Here is a 3,643-nt window from a genome sequence, read left to right on the forward strand (position 1 = left end):
TTCCAAAAAATGGTCCAAGACAGATGTCCAGGATAGAATATAAGACAGAAAGTCTGTGGTGATACTTCCTCAGGATAAACACCTTGCCTACACAGTCTTTCTGAGTCAGAGGCACTGGCAAAAGTCTTCACTTGATATTTTTTTTTTCTTCCATTAATCTACCTAGGTCTGGTTTGCTTTTTTGTTTGTTTTGAACCCCTATAAAACAAGCACAGCAACCTGTGGCAAGAAGAAGTTTCACAGAACTGCACACCATAAGAAGAAACATTTATTTCTTCCTCCTTTGAACTAACCATCTGCTAGGTTTCCCTCATACCTCTTATATTCCCTTATCTAGGGGAGTACAGTGACCAATCCCTGTTTATTTACTATTTTTATGGCATCCCAGTGGTCAGTATTGATATCTCCAATTATCTCCAGCTTGAAGCCTGTTATCTCAGTCAGTTGTTCCTCAGACAGAAGCTCTTCCATATTGCATTCTTGCTGCCCATCTCTGAACCTTTTCCATGTATTCTATATCCTTTATGAGATGGGATGTACCAGAAATGCATGCAGCATTAAAAAATTACAGAGAGACATAAAAATGCTCCCTGTTGTGTTCTCTATTCCTCTCTAGATTTTTTAGCATTTTATTTACTTCTTTATCAATATCACAGATGATGCACCATGTCATTAAGGAATGAGATTTGAGGAAAATAAATACATTTTCACGGACACAGAAGCTCCTACTGGCAGCGTGGCCCAGACAGTGTTAGATGTAATTGCCAACAAATTAATTCACCAAAGAGAACTGAACCACTGATGCTATTTTAGGCTTCATTTTGGTAAATAGAAAGCACATTACAGAAGAAGTGATCAAAGAAAATAACCTTTGACTGAGAGATCACAAGTTGATTCAGCTTAAATTAAATGAAGGGTAAACAAAAATAGGTCTGTAATTAAGGTTCTACATTTTGAATGGGCGAAATTTGAGAAATTAAGGGGACTAATTAGTGAACTCAGCTGGACTAAAAAGCTGAAAAGCATGAATGTGGGAAAGGCCTGTGATTCCTTTCAGTGAAAAGTACAGAAACTACCTCCAGTACATGTCCCAAGCCAGGGAAAAACAAAGCCTGTAAAAATTACAGTTAATGTAAGTGAATGGGTAAACTACCTCAACAAAGTGTAATGGCAATCAACAAAGGGCCAGCAAAGAATGGAAAAAAGACAATCAGGGAAGAGAACAGTACTTCAGAGGCCAAGAACTTGAGACTGAAATGCCAAAACTCAAACTGAGTGAGACGTTGCAAAGGATACAGAAGTAAATAGAAATAGGCTGTTCAGCCCTATGAATAAAATAAACAGTGAAAAGGAGTGGAGCAGACAGGCAACAGCAGAAAGACTTGATGGTTCCAGCTGCAAACTTAGATGGTTACTTTATACACACTGATTTTTCAGCAAATAGTGCTAAAGAATGGCAGGATGGCTGACAATCTCAAAAGTATGGCAAGGACCACATCTGAGAGAAAAGCTAAGCTCAAAAGTGTAATGCCTTCAGAAGAATCTCCATTTTCTTGGTGTTGGAGACTACACTGACCCAGCACATCCAAACAGAGAGTTGGTATAGGGGAGGGTTTGGAGAAAGGGGAGAGAAAGGGAAAGGGAATGGGAAATGAGAGTAATGAGGTAAGCCAAGACAAGAGGTTAAAATTAACTTCTTGTGATATTGAATTATCCCCAGGAGCCAGAAACTCCAGAGACAGTCAAGGCCACAGTGGGATGATGGGAATTTTCATTCCCAAAACTTGTGTTTTGCTCCTCTGAGAACAGGCTGCCTACCCCAAATGCTATCTATCTTCTCTTCCTTCCTTAATATGGGAGAGCTGCAAATCTGAAAAATCTACAAAATACTCTTGAGAGGCAGCAGTACTGGGCTAATGAGAGTGTTCTCCTATATATAAATATTGGCTATGGGAAAGTCTCAAGTAAGGCTTGGAATAAATGGGGTGACCTTTTCATTTGGGAGAGTTTAAAATATGAGTTGTACCATCCGGGAAAACTCAACAGAAAAGCTTTTGGGAAATTTCTCACTGCTGAATGTTTCGGTTTACACCATTCTAAATTAGTGTAAAATAAAGTAAATTTGGTTCTGCTTGGTGAGGGCTCATCAAGTGGGCAGTATAGTCTACCAGAGGTACTGAGACAATAACTCATTTAGAGAATTATTTAGCTATCAGCTGGGAAACACATCACTGTCATTTGCCAGGGCATATATGGCTTACAAGACATTAATCAGGTATCCATTGGAGAAGAAAATAGTGATACTTTTACAATAAAGTGTAATTTCAAGGGTGATTAATAAGTGAATAAAAAAACCAGCTTTCTATACGAGTAGGTGCATTTTTTTTTAATCTGTAGAACTCCATTAAAAGAGCCACACGGCCCTTTCATCATCCTGAATTAATGTTAAAATATCTTCCTGACCTCAGCTGCACTCTGCAGCCTTCCACACTGCACCACAGCTTTCAAGCAGCCTCCCAGTGAAGCATCTCCTTGCCCTTCCTTGCTGCACTCACACATCCAGCATGTGCAACATCTGCCCCACCAAATCACCCCCTCGTGCAGCCCAAGCCCTGCTCAGCATCTGTCCTGAAATATTTGCTGAAATCAGCAGCAGAAAGACCAAAGCCCTTTGGAAATCCTGGTCTCAGTCCCACTGCAGAGCATCAGCCACAGGGCTGCCATATTTCTGTCCCAGGTTTTCAGGAAGCATCAGTCATGCTCTGCCCACGTTTTGCAGATGGTCTGTGCTTGGAAACACATGGCATTTATTGTGCATGTACAGACCATCTGTCCAGGGTACAGACCAAAGGCCCCTGGAAATGCTGGACACATCATATGTGCTCCAGAGCAAATCTGGGCACGTGCAGAAAATGCACATTCTGAATTTTTTACTCTGCTTGAACAGTCTCTGAAATCCTGATAGAAATAATGAATAGCTTTACTTAAAATACTGTAGGGGAAGAAAGTGTATGTTCTCAGTGTACAACAGTTCAAAAGACTCATTTTCACTGGATAGGAAGGATCTTACAGTGCTGCCTGCTCTGTAGTGTGCAGAACACTGGTTAAAGGATCCCACTGGAAGGGAACCAGGACCTCTCCACCCCCCAGAATGGGTCTGAACCCTCTAATCAAACAGTCAGCACAATGAATCACAGTCTAAAGAGCCAGAAATGCTGGATGAGAGTTGTGATAAACTGATTTTGTGAGAAAACTTGGCAGCTCCAGAGCAGTGCCTTGAGATTTCAGGAATACCACCCTGTTTCTTCCCAGCCATACTCACTCCCATCAAAGACAATTGGGGCGACTGCCTCACATTTCCCTCAATTGTTCTCTGCCTAAGAATGTATAAAAGATCTGACACAGTTTCCCTACGGTAAACTCCACAAAAACTCCACTTTCCACAGCTCTCTCACAAACTTTTTGCAAAACAGGTGCTGGGTGGGGGATGTATGATCAGAGGATGGTACCTGCTGACCAGCCAGCCTTAAAATGCAGGTGAAGCTCAGAAGAAGGCTCAGCTTCTCTGCTGTCACTCCAAGTCACTGAGATCAAACCTTCTGGGATACTGAAAGATCTCTAAGATAATTTCTAGCAGTGATGC

The sequence above is a fragment of the Molothrus ater genome, chromosome 6 (assembly GCF_012460135.2).
Source record: "Molothrus ater isolate BHLD 08-10-18 breed brown headed cowbird chromosome 6, BPBGC_Mater_1.1, whole genome shotgun sequence".
Taxonomy (NCBI): Eukaryota; Metazoa; Chordata; class Aves; order Passeriformes; family Icteridae; genus Molothrus; species Molothrus ater.